We start from the raw sequence: 13,773 nt of genomic DNA on the forward strand, positions 1-13,773 counted from the left end.
AGACCTTTGCTGACCTTCAGCAGAGGTCAAAGTTTTATCTGTTTATTGAGTTTAGAAGTGTGTTTTCTTTGGGGTCGTGGCTGATAAGAGGAGAGATGACTGATGTGCAGTGGCTGGAGTTGATTCTGGGATTATTAGAGCGCGATAGGAAGTGACCGGGGATTCACCTGCTGACTAGACAGATAAGAGAGGCAATAAGTCAGTGGTTGGTTTACAATGAGAAAAACTAAATACTGATCAAATATATAATATATATATATATATATATATATATATATATTATATATTATATATATAATATATATATTATATATTATATATATAATATATATATTATATATTATATATATATATATATATATATATACATATATATATATATATATAATTTATATATATAAATAAATAAATCTAAATCTAATAAAATAAATATATATTATATATATATATATATATATATTATATATAAATAAATATTATATATATATATATGACTAAAATAGAATAGTTGCCCATTTTTTATTAAACTTACATAGTGACATCGATTTAATAAAAAGCATTCTAAAGGATAGGGATAAAATTGTGCGTAGGATAAAAAAAAAAAGAATTTCTGCAATAGTGAGCTGTCCTGCTTTAAAAGAAATGATGCCTACTTCTCGACAGTTGTTGAAAGCGACAGTTCCTGGCAGTTCAAGAAGCTATTATTCTGTGAACAAAAGGCCTAAATGACCCTGCATTCTTTGGAAAGCACCATCATTTGTTTTAGCACTGTGATTTGCTGCTGTCAGTCTAACTCTGGCAGGTTCACTTTGGTTAAACTCTTTAAGCGGACGAGTTGTTGTCCAGACTTGACTTCCAGAAAGGCTAAAGCCAGAAACAGATGGAGAAGTGAAACTCAGGCATTATAATGACCTCTTGTGACGGTTAAAGTGACCACGCATGACCTCGACACCGAGAGGTAAAAGTGAGGCCAAGGCGCGTCTCTGCTCAGACCCCGCAGGTCACCTGGGACGTGTTTACCTCCCAGGATCAAAACCAAGTGAGGTGAAGCAGCGTTTTATTGTCTTAATAAATTAAATGTCCTCGCCTTGTCTCCTCCTCTTCTACAAATGGTCATGGATTGACCTTCAGCTGAACGTCTAGAGATAGCATCAGCTAAAGACAACAATGAGTCTTTGGAGATGATTTAAGGCGTAATGACGCTGAGGCGAAGAGTCATCGCAGGGACGCAGGCGGCTGCTTTGCGTACACTTTCGAAGAAACGGCGTTGGATGGTGGTTCGTCAGTGCATCTCTCCTCCACGTCCCACATTTAGATGAAGCTAAACTGGCACACGAGATATTGCAATATAACATGCAGTTCCTCCTTCTCTTAACTCTGTGACTTTGTCTATAGAGAGTCCCGTCCCGGGCCTCTTCGCCCGTAACTCGCTGTTTACGACCACATTAAAGCTCTGCCTCCTCCTGAGCAGACTTTCCCATGATGCTCTCTCCATTAGGTCATTGTTCACGTCTCAAAACTCAGATGTCAGATGCCCGACAGTCCGTGTAAATCATTGCTCTTGGTTTGAACTTTTTACCGTCAAAAGCTTCAAATATTGAATGTTTGTTATTGAGTGTAAATGTTAGTTTGGGAATGTTTATGCAGTTTAACATTCGCTGCTCCGCTAATGGTCATTCAGAGAGGATGCAGTGCAGGTGGCCTCGGAGAGTTAACGATCCGCTCAAACAGTCGCTTTCATGTTAAAGAAAGAATGTCACGTCACAGTACAGTGCTCATTAAAGATATCAAAGAAAGATCGTTTCTCCTCCCCAAGATGTGCTAAGTGATAGCTAACTATGAGGCTTCAGCAGTTAATCAAATTAAGTGCGTATCGTCCAACGTTACCGTCTTGTTAACACAACACAGTTTACATCTCTGTTGCTCTCCCACAATGCAATGCACAAAGGAAATGGAGGCCGTAGCTTGTTCCAAAGCGTCTAAACAAAATCATTTTGAGCACCTCTCGTCTGCTGGTCTCTCTCCCCACTCTGACCTGATGTCGGACACTGAGCATTCCTCCTTCCACTCGTCTCAAGCGCTCCACACATAAGGTCAAAGGTCGGAGAGGAGGGCTGTCCGGCAGGGCGTGTTCTTCATGTTCCCTCAGAGTCGTGTTGGTTCGCAGCTTTCTCTCGATGTTCTCTGTTAGTTTTCTCAGAGAGGGAGGGAAGGATGTACTCCACTGACATGCAATGCTTCATGGGTAATTAACCCGAGCAGGTGGATGCGTCACTGATTGGCTCATGGTCAGGATTTCCACAAAAGTTCACTAGAGGCACGTTGTTATTGGGTAACCAGGTTAAATGAACCGTTAAGCCTCAGCGCTAGCAGTATGTCCTTTGCAGAAGCATTTAGATCTCAGATTTCCTTTTATTGTTTCGGAGTAATTGAATCTGGCTTTTCATCCTTTTCACTAAGAAGCCTTTGGAACTTCAAGCCAGAAGTCAGAAATCCAGAAACTTCTTTGGGTTTTGTGAATGACTGCTGTTGTAGCAGCGACTGTCTGTACAGCTAACTCCATCCTTTGTGCTCCTGCGATGGAAAAGGCCTATTTGAGCTACTCGCCGATGATTTAATGCATCTTTCAGCTCCACTGCGTTGACCACATGTTGCAAACCCCTCCCTCCCGACACCCAAGTAGAATGAAGTAAAGCATTAATGTGTTTGATCCTCACTCCCACTGACTGTGTGCAGATCAAACAGCTTCCTATATCTGCACCTTGACCCCTGGCTCTCTGCTGTGTGAAGCACTTAACCCTCCACGCTGCGTCTCAAACAGTCGTCCTGTGTTATCTCAGTACGGTTCAACCCCAAACTGTCTCCCATCAGGACGTCAAACACGTGCACTGCCTCCTGCGATCAGCGATCGTATCTGCCGCACGATATCGGCCTCTCGATGGGGCTGCGGCCTGAGAATATTATTTCAGTAACGCACAATATTGTTGCAATGTCTACGTGTCTATCCGTCATCTTTAAGTCCCTCTGAAGCTCGCTGTGATGACGGGTGAGATGGCTCCCCAGCGGGACGCTTAACCCCGTCTGTCTGCATTATCTCTGTGATGTTTGATCCAAAATGGCGTCCCCCTTTACGAGACTTGTCACTTCTGAGTCGCCCCTCCGTCCTCCTCCTCCGCAGAGCGGTGGTTTCCTGTGGTGACGAGGGAGTCGAAGAGGCTGACGGCAGGCGGCTTGTTCAGGCAGGACTCCCGTGGTGTGTGAAACCGCGGCGCCTGCCAGCTGTGTAAAGCTCGGCTAAGTCCCTGCGTTGCTTTTCTTTTTTTAAAGCTGTCATTGCACAATGCAAAGGTGTCCATCATCTGCACATCTCCTCCTGCTGGGACTACAGTTTCACTTGTTTCAAAGAGTGTTCTTAAAGCGAGTGCTGATGTCTTGTTGTTAAAGCACAAGCCTCCTCTCATCTCCGGGAGCTGATGCCATCTTTTAAATTAAAGGTTTAGTTTGTATTAGATTATATATATATGTACGTAGACAGTGGCCTACCTGTCACGCTACATAAAAAGCTATGGCAACACGGTGGGTGGGCTTGTTGTGCAGCTACTGGAGTGTAACACAGATGGTGTGTTTGTGCCGTGTGGATGTTAAAAGGCAGCGATGGTCTTTGAATGACTTCTAATGCATCAAGCTTCTTGTCCTCCCTCTCGGTTCCTAGTTATACACAAACTGAAACATGTCCGCTCCTATCTCTGATGCGTACGACGCGTCCTCCCTACCCGTCAGTTTACATACAAAGCTGTAAGTCTGTGAGAGTAAACACGCTGTCACATCCTTCATCTTCAGTAAACTCTGTGCACATGTTTATTAAACACCAGCTCCCATAATGCAGTGCATTGTGCCCTGAGTTTGCGGGTGTGTGGCTGACCCTGACCTCTTCCCTGTGAGTAGGGAGAAGACAAATGGACCCCTCAGGGACTGCACAGAGAAAAGCTTTTAAAGCGCTCTTTAAATCTTCTGCTTGTCACAATTCTTTCCGTATTCTCTCAGAGTTAAGGGTGGAAGTTGCCTCCAAATATCCCCCAAAGCTGTGATGTGGAGGACCTGTGTGACCCGCTATCAATCCTCGTTATGTTTTCCAGTCGTTGATACGTGTGTGTCTGAATATCTGTGGCAGTGACGTCTATACGTTGCTCTTCAGTGGAAATATATTGCACCGGTTAAAGTGTTACTGAACCGAACTGCAGGACTAATGAGTCGAGCCGTTAGCGATTAATCTCAATAGATTAATCTAGATTAATTTATTTACAGCTATTTTGACAATCGGTTCATTGTTTAAATACTCGCTTGTGAGAATTTGCTGCTTTTGTTGTTGAAAACAAGTCATTTTATGATTTTAGGAAATTGTGATTGGCATTTTTTATCTTTTTGACATTTCAAAGACCCAATGATTAACGGAGATCATTCGTCCAAGTCTGAAGATTCAAGATTTAAAATGAGGAAATGGACCCTCTGTCCTCAGACCCTCTGTCCTTACACCCTCTGTCCTTAGACCCTCTGTCCTCAGACCCTCTGTCCTTACACCCTCTGTCCTTATACCCTCTGTCCTTAGACCCTCTATCTTTAGACCCTCTGTCCTTAGACCCTTTGTCCTTACACCCTCTGTCCTTAGACCCTCTGTCCTTAGACCCTCTATCTTTAGACCCTCTGTCCTTACACCCTCTGTCCTTACACCCTCTTTCCTTATACCCTCTGTCCTTAGACCCTCTATCTTTAGACCCTCTGTCCTTATACCCTCTATCTTTAGACCCTCTATCTTTAGACCCTCTGTCCTTAGACCCTCTATCTTTAGACCCTCTGTCCTTATACCCTCTATCTTTAGACCCTCTGTCCTCAGACCCTCTGTCCTTAGACCCTCTGTCCTTAGACCCTCTGAGTTAGTGACCTACATTTACATAAATGCATACAGCCTGAGCCAGCCCTAACTATAAGCTTTATCAAACAGGAAAGTCTTTAGCCTCAAGGTCCGCTTTCTTCCTTGTTCCAGAGCTTTTGACTGTTTCACATGGTCTTTCTAGCTGCACAGCTCAGCAGTTCATTCAGAACAACTTCACTCAAGGTCAACTTACTGGCTCGTTCTGGAGCTTTTGGTTACAAAGAATCTGCTACATGCTGCTCACGTCTACTGGAGTTCTTCATTGCACTTATCTGTTTTATCTCAGTGTGTTATGACACTGCTGCACGGAGGCAGAGCTCTGTTAATACTTCCCAACAGCACTAATCTGTCAGACGTATATCTTCCTGTCATGTGTAACTTCTTCTTCTTCTTCTTCTTCTTCTTCTGCCTCTTGTTTCATGAAAGCGTGGTGTCTTTAAATTACACAGTAGTCTGTGTCTAACTCACTGAGACAAATGAGAAATATCTCTGTGGATTAAAGGGATCACAGCACAGGGCGCTTACTATGTATGTGTGTGTGTGTGTCTGTGTGTGTGTGTGTCTGTGTGTGTGTGTGTGTGTGTGTGTGTGACAAAAATGTATCTGCTCCTGTATCGTCTGTCTGACCGTCTGATTCTCTGTCTGTCTACCTTCTCCTGTTTAAGGCCTGTTCCGCATACCTACCTGATGGCTTCTTGGCACAATGTGTGTGTGTGTGTGTGTGTGTGTGTGTGTGTGTGTGTGTGTGTGTGTGTGAGCACCCAGAGGACTGAAAATGGACTGTGTGTATCATGTGTTAGGGGACAAGTTCAAACAAAAGGGATTTGTATGTTGAATAAGGAATCATGAGACAAACATTTGAAATCAGAGCTCCTGCAACAAGATGCTGATACAACTGATTAAACTTAAATTCAGTTTTGTTGCACTGACGAACACAAACACTTTGATCATCGTCAGGATGATGCTCAGGTTTACACAACATCGCTTGGTCTGTAAAAGGTCTGAAAAGACTGAAACGTGTCTAACATGATTCGCTAAAGCCCAAAGTGACGTCTTCTAACGTCTTCTTTTGTTCCATTAACAGTCCAGAACCCAAATATATTCACGTTAATGCAACTAATCTTCACCTTTGTGAAGCTGGAACTGGAAGTTTTTGGCTTTCAGATCCTCAGGTTTCTATCGACCTGTTTTACCAATATGGTTACTATAACTGCTGCTCCTCACGAGGCGAACAAGCAGAGCTGACGTTTGAGAGATTCCCACCAGCTGTCCTACACGCACACACACACACACACACACACACACACACACACACACACACACACACACACACACACACACACACACACACACTGCGGTACATTGATTGAAGCACACCTACGCTCTCCGTTCTGTGTCAGTGTCTCTCTGTCACTCGCTCGTCTTCCTTGACAAGCTGCTGTGACATTGCTGCGGCTTTTCATGTCCAACCTTCGCACCGACAAGCCAACTTCCACAGCACATATCTCAGTCACTCTGTGCGTGTGTGTGTGTGTGTGTGTGTGTGTGTGTGTGTGTGTGTGGGTCACATTGTAAACTGACCAAGAATTCATGGGAGTAAATGGCAGCTATTTTTAACCTGCCCAAAGTGTAAAGTTTTCACTTTTAGCAATGAAGCACAAATAGTTACACTTCCTTTCAAAAACGTGCAATTCTTTCATATTTCTTTGTCTTCATTGGACAGTTGACGATATAGAAACAGACCGGACATGCACATTTCTGAACAGTCAGAAAGATGAAGCTTCCTATTATATAAATATCCTCAAGAGGAGTTAAGGAAACGTCTGTATCTTCCAGCCTCTATACCACATTAACACAGAAGGAATGACAGACCTGTGTTCGTCCTGGCAGAGGATGTGTTGGTGGTCCAGTCTGACACAAACCAGAGAGAGGTTTGTATATCCTGTAAGTTTACCTGAGGTTTGCAGTGTTGTGAAGCGTTCGGTCTGTGGAATGCTGTGAAGTATAAGGTGACGGATGTCTGTGTAAAGAGAGGTATACAAATAAAGTTGGATTGAAGCCAGTTGGAGGGTCGAGGGAGTCGTCTTCTGCAGCCAGGTGTTTGACCGCAGCGCTGAGTTCATACACGAAGCATTCAAAAAGGTAGAAATCCTTTTAAAAGGCTCGATTTTTTAAATGGAAATGAATCAATTTCTGCATTTTTCTTGTCAAAACTAAAATAATCAGGCTTGAAATAACAAAATATGGAGATTTTCTAATTAGGAATATAAATACTTTTATTTTGAAAGGGCCACGGCTGCTTTCGCCGAATCTTTCTGAATAAAGAAGGAATAAATTCAGTGTTTTACTTATAGCGCTGTCTGTGACATAATCAAAAGGATTTATGGCGCCAACTAGCTCCAAATATCACCTCTTTATCGCCGGGGTGAATGTTTTTTTATGGCCTCTATAAATATGTCAACTACATTCAGTGCTGCCAAACTTGTACCTCGCAGGAGCTCTCTAACACTCGTGCACGTTCAGTCATGCGGCGTTCCTTCCAAACATTTGCATATCAATGAACATGATATGTTGTAGAGATATAGGCCTATGTTTCCTGCATGTTTCAGAAAGTAAGTGCATGGATAGGGGTGCAGCAGGAGGAGAACTCTCATCCCTGTCCTCGCCTCGAGGCAGCGAACTGACAGCTGTGACTTGTGATGGGAGGAATGTGAGGAGGCCGAAGAGAAGGAGGGAGAGACGAGAGGAGGGGGAGGATGAAGAGAAAGGAAGCACGTGCATCTTCTTCTCCTCTTCCTGTCCTTTTCCCTGCATCTCTTGTCTCTTCTGTGGCCTCCATCTTCTCCCTCCTCACACTTCCTCCTCCCTCCATCCTTCCCAGCTCGTCCTTTTTTTAACCAGAGAACAAGTTGTGGATTGACGTGCCCTATAGACTACAAACACTGGTTGCATTCCTCAGCTTTACACACACACACACACACGTCTGCTCCTCCATGCCCTAACCTGGCGACTGTCCCTCGAGCGTAGCCGTGCCTTTTTACAGTCAACAAAGGACGTTTAATGAATTTCACCCCTTCTTTTCGGAGGTAAACACGCTGCTTTTACAGTTCCTTGTAACTGCAGTCAAAGGCTGCAAACGACCCGAGACAGGAATTCCTCAGGAGAAGCATAGTGTGAAGGAGGAGGAGGAGGAGGAGGAGGAGGGCAGGGGAGACAGTGAGGAGGAAACGCAGTAATTGAAGTTATGCATCGTCTTTGTTTGGGATCTGTCTAGTTGCTGGAAAGGTCTCCAGTGTGGCTGCTGCGTTAATGTGGTTGGAGACCGACTGAACAATGTGTAAAATGGACAGAGATGCGATTTTCTTATCAATAAATAACTTGTTTTCTGACATGGCAGTTTAAAAACTTTAAATAATTAGCAACGTGCACTTGAAGTGGCATTAAAACAAGTCTTTAAAGGTCTTAAATTGAACCTGTAAGAACCCTGGTTTATATATATTCCACATTTTCTAGACTAAAGAAGTCCCGTTCCTCCCTCTCTGTCGCTCTTCTTGTTTTGTAGCTTCTGTCACCTGAAGCTCAGCCGACACTAGAGGAGCAGAGTGAGGACACTGCTGCTTTGACCCTTGACCCCAGTCTGAGTTTAGACCTAGGACACTTCTTTATGGACGCGGCCACACCCATGGAACAAGTCTCTGTGGCGGCTTCTGTTTCACTCTTTTTCTAATAACACATGAGCAAACCCGCAGTGGGAGAAGGTAGCCTGTCTTCCTGGCTGCAGCCCAGACTCATTAAAAGATATTTTGATAATCTTGTCATGTGGGACCTTGAGCAAAGTAGCCCCATGACTCTGCTCCTGGTGCCAAGCTGCAGTGTGTGAAGCAGACCTGCACAACACAGGTGATGTGCAGTCACTACTGCCACCTTCCCTTGAGATAAATATAATCCTTAAATCTATGTCAGCGCCCTCGCCCCTCCTCCACTGGGCCTCGGCCCCTGGGTGACTCAGACCCTCTCGTCTCTCCATCTCGGTTATTTTAAACCGAGAGCAGCAATTACAGCGAGCAGGGGTCGTCACCGCCGTTAAAATAGTGCTTCTTCCAGTGTGTGTACCGGACTCCTATCAGCGCCTGTCACTTCTTGTCCCCCCCCCCCATCACACTCCACCCTGCATGTTGTGATAGCAGGGGGGTGTTTCACTGAAAGGGACCTGTTCTACCGTTCTGGTGTCATCTCTGTGGCCGGGGTCCTCAGTGTACGAGCTCTCAAACACAGCAGACCAATAAAATAACCTCCTCGCCGAAGGTCATTCAAGGTTTTCAAAATCTCTCATGAATCTGATTGAACTCAGTTTTACTTCCAGTCACCACACGCAGAATTAGAACACACACACACACATGGACACACACACACACACACACACACACACGCACACACACACACACACACACTGAGCGTCCGTATACATCAGGCCTTTAAGTGAGTGTATAGAGTAAGGAGTCAATTTGATAATTGCCTGTGCAGCATCTCACATAGCTTTCTGTTGGTATCTCACAGACACACATGCACATACACACACACACACACACACACACACACACACACACACACACACACATGGCTAAGTAGGAGTCCAGCAGTAACTTAAGCTCTGCATCGTCTTTGATTGAGATCTTTCTAGTTGCTGCAGACGTGTGGCTGCTGCCTTCATTTCCCTGGAGACAAAAAGGACAAAGATTATAAATAACAATAAATAACTTCCATTCCACCTAAATAGAGATTTTACAAAGCATTTCTCCCTGGAAAGAAGTGCATTCAAAGCTAGTCTGGGATTTGAAGTGGAGTTTGCAGATACCAACCATTGACACACAACCCCACACACAGATCTGCTGGACGTTCGGGCCAACAGAAACGAGATGAGTGAGGAGTTCAGGGTCACAGAGTCTGCCTGGACATGTGGCTGCTCCACAACGTTGGTCTATATCCAAAACATGATTTCCAAACTTTTATAGAAGCAACCTGCAGTGGTGTTTAAAGTCACGGTTAGTCACATGTCTTCAAAGCTGTTTCCTACGTCCCCTCCTCAGTGTCTCCGTCCTCCTGTTACACTTGGTGTGCGGTTGAGTGGACTACATGCATGTGTGGGACTGTGTTTGCGTGTGTCTCCGTGTGTGTTTTAGACGGCGTGTTTGTGTCTCAGCTTGTCTCCCTCGGCCAGCTGTAGAGATTGCGTTACAGTGTGTTTGGAAAAGCACTGGAGGGTTTCTGCAGTTCACATACCTGACCAAAAAACAAAGAAGAAAAGTCTTCTCCATCTTCATACCTCAGGGAAGAAGTGTTGCTTTCTGTGGCTGCATTGTTCTCTCTGTGGTGAACTAGAGGGGACGCTCAGGACGTGATCCCAGGGGGAGAAAACCGAACCATTTCTGCCCCCAAATTTGACTTTTTTCTATTTCTAGATGCCTTCAGAATGTAGTTTTATTCTAATGACTTTGCTTTAAAACAAAGCAAACTATTGAAAACAGAGATTTTACAACTGAAAATCAGCCGTCAAACGTATTTTTCTTGATTTATTCTAGCACCAGTACTTGCTTTGGCTCTGCCACTTGTCAGTGTTGGTTTAAATACCCACAATCCCCCTGCAGGGCCGCGGTCGACCCCTCCCGAGCTGATAGATTGCAGTAGATCGACAGGTTGAATTTACTCCCAGTGATTGTTTGTAGCTCGGGACGTCGTTGAGTGATGGATGGTGTTGAGGTTGTTGAATTCCTTGTGTGAGGTGTGCCGGTTCAACCAATGGGGCGAGAGGAGATGAGGGTGGAGTAACAGAAAGGGGGGGGGTTACTGTACTTTCAAAACAAGCAGCTGCAGTGATGATGGAGGCTGGTTAACAAATGTCCCTCACACCATCCTGTCACTCTCTCCTCCCTTCCACGAGCTCTCCTCTCTTTATCTCAGGCCTTCATTTCTTCTTCTAAGTTTGCAAACATGGTGGTTTCAGACCTCTTGACGGAACAGAACGAAGGTATAACCAAAGTTGTACTTAACCATCATTCTTCTTTAACGATGTGGAAGAGGAACTGTCCCTGAGTCCTTACAGAGGAACACAAATCATCCTTTAAATTCATCCTTTCTTCCCTCCTCGTCCCATTCATTCCTAGAAACCCTTGACTTGTGATGATAAGCTCCTCCGGCTCTTTTTTCTGGAAGAGGATTATCCTCCCGATACATAATGACCGGCCTCGACAGGAATTTCTATACATTGTGTAGCTGCTAACCTCACTTTGACATGCGTAACACACACACATACATATAGAGGTTTGTCAATGCGTCTCATTCAGACGGGCCGTACTGTTAACAGCAGGTTTAAACAAGCCCTGCAGCACCACACTAGATTAAGATCCATGTCTCTCTATCTCCCTCATCGTTATCTTGCCTTTCTTCTTCTCCCTTTTGCTGCTATTTTGTCACATGTAATTTTAAGATTGTTCCAAACCCGTAATGTTGATAGCTTTGAAGTCGTCTACGCTCGGGTGTGTGACAGACGGAGCATGCAGCAGAGCCTCATTAGGGACCATGTGCGGTTTAGGAACAGAAAAGGTGGAACAGCTAACGTGCTGAGGCGGGTCCGTGTGTGTGCGTGTGTGTGAATCCCTCAGAAGCACTTTATTTGCACTGATGCTTGAAAACATAATTCCCTCGGCGCTGTTTGCACTGCACACTTTGTTTGTGAACATGTTCTGGTTTGGTTTTAGGGAATTTGTGTTTTCCATCTACGGTTGGCAGGCGGCAGATCTTGTCGCAGCTCGTTATGCAAAACTTTTCTTTTCGGTATTGTGCGTTGATGCAGGCGTTTTGCAGCATGTGGCGTTGAGAATCTGGCTTATTTTTCATTTAAACAATGAATATAATCAATAAAAGTCAGAATAAAGCCAACCAGAGGTCATCAGAGGTCATCAGAGGTCACCAGAGGTCATCAGAGGTCACTGTGACACCTTTAAAATCCCATGTTTGTGTATTTAACAAGCTACAACAAGGAAATAATTTTTCAGTGAGACGTGTGCGGTTGTGAAATACTGTATGTGTTTGTCCCTCGAAGACAACGGGAGGGCCAGTGTTTCTTTATGAACAGACATATTTCCCCAGCTGTATATGCTGTGCAGCCGACAGATGTCTTCGTAGGCTTTTATATATATACATATTCGCTGCAGTGTTGATGCGACTGATTTATAAATGATCCCACAATCTGTTTGGTACGACCCGTGTAGTGTGGGTGGCACTTCTCACACACTGTCGAGGAAAGCAGGTGTGTGTGTGTGTGTGTGTGTGTGTGTTTCTAGTGATGATAAGTTGTGAAAGAATGTTAGTTTTGGAAACGTATATAAAAACAAAACAACACTGTGAAGTTTACCTGTCAAGCCTGTCGTCTTGAAGTGACGCCAGCAGGGGAATATTTGCTTGGCACAACTCACAACTGATTTATTGCCTATTTTGCAATGAAAATAAAAAGTTGTTTTATGTGGCTTAAGCCGGGGTAATGATTTAAACGGCTCTCAATCAGCCACAACACTTAGAGATATGATAGGCCTACCTTTTTTTCTGGAATTTAAAATCGAGCCAATAATGTAAACACGACCTTTAGCAGCAGAATCGTTTTGAACTTGTTGCCACACAATGCTAGAGCGATCCATCTGGAACGTGCTGCTGAGCACACAAATCATCTCCATCTGTGTTTAATTACAAGGAGATTGGTTTGTTGTTTCCAAAATGCCTCCAAATACCGGGAGGGGGCTCATATCTGTGATTACCACCATCACCTCTTTCTCTGTCCTGCTGTTCCCCAGATCTACACGGCACGGCATGAACGCACAAACATGCAAACATAGAAAGACTTCACGGCAACTCAAACGCAACACCCCCCCCCCCCTGCATTTCTCCCTGACACGCAGCGTTAGACCCCCCCCATCCACAAGCTTGTGACCCCTTATGTGACCTTTCATTAAGCCTACTAATCTCAAAACATGGGGCAACCTCCGAGTCTGAGAAATGCTTGATTGCAAAAAGAAGTCAGATTGTATAGAAGTCTATAAGAAAAAGACTCAAGACTCACTTGATTTATTACCATAATGAGTTCATGATCTGTTCTTTAATACAGCATGATGTTCATTTCGTAAAAGATGGTCCCATGTAGTGGAACAGATACGCTTTAGGGCAGGGCTACCTTGTGATTGACAGCGTCACTACCTTCTAAGCGGTCGACTGTTTTCGCACTAAGTACCTTGCAAACAAGGAAAAAGCAGGATAAAAGTAACTGATGTATACATTTCTTTATTAATCCTGTGACACCTGTGGCTTCATACATGACCCTTACACCATTTCTCTAAAGGATTACATACTTAAGTGCAGGGCTTTAAAGCTGGCTCTGAAAGGTTTGGGTGCTAGCTTGACCACAATCCCTGTGAATAAGCATCGGCATAAAAAGAAACCGGTCAAAACTTCTCAAATCCCCCCTGCACCTTTTTATCAGCTTCCTTGTTGTTGACCTGTGCATCTGGGCGATGGTCCACTTAGTTGCCCCTCTTTGTTCCAAACCTGAAGGAAGCAGGTTCGCCAGAGGACAGAGGAGTAAACAGTGTCTCACAGCCGGGTCGTAAAGATGTAGATGTTCCCCTTCTGCTCTGGAAGTCTGCCGCTGACAGATGTTTGTGGTTTGAGTATTTATGTGTCCCTTCTGTGTTTGTTTGTGTTTGTTTGCGCAGAGGACTCGTGTTTAGGCGAGACAAATGTTCTGGGAATTTGAGGTACGATGTTCAATGATAGGGCTCCACATTGTCTTGAGAAGT

The sequence above is a fragment of the Cottoperca gobio genome, chromosome 18 (genome assembly GCF_900634415.1).
Source record: "Cottoperca gobio chromosome 18, fCotGob3.1, whole genome shotgun sequence".
In the NCBI taxonomy this organism is placed as follows: Eukaryota; Metazoa; Chordata; class Actinopteri; order Perciformes; family Bovichtidae; genus Cottoperca; species Cottoperca gobio.